Raw genomic sequence first — 333 nt, forward strand, 5'->3', positions numbered from 1 at the left:
CAAGAATAAAAGACTAAGAAGAAATTATATAAAAAAGAGAGGAAAGAGAGCAAGATTAAAACTGTAGAGAATAATAAAGAAAGAAAGAGAAAGACTGATGGTTTAAGAGAGGGAGATGGAATAAGAGACTAACAGCGAAAGAACAAGGAAAAAATTAAGAAAGACCTAGAAAGACAGAGGGAAAGAGAAAAAAACGATAAGAGGAAACATAAATAGAGGGACAAAAAAAGATGAAGAAAAAAAAGAAAATTTCGTCATACCCGATTCAGAAGTTAAAAAAAAAAACTAAAGCGTTCCACATTCCTTTCCAAGTAGCTTTCCCTCCTGCCATAC

The sequence above is a fragment of the Penaeus monodon genome, chromosome 23 (genome assembly GCF_015228065.2).
Source record: "Penaeus monodon isolate SGIC_2016 chromosome 23, NSTDA_Pmon_1, whole genome shotgun sequence".
NCBI lineage: Eukaryota > Metazoa > Arthropoda > Malacostraca > Decapoda > Penaeidae > Penaeus > Penaeus monodon.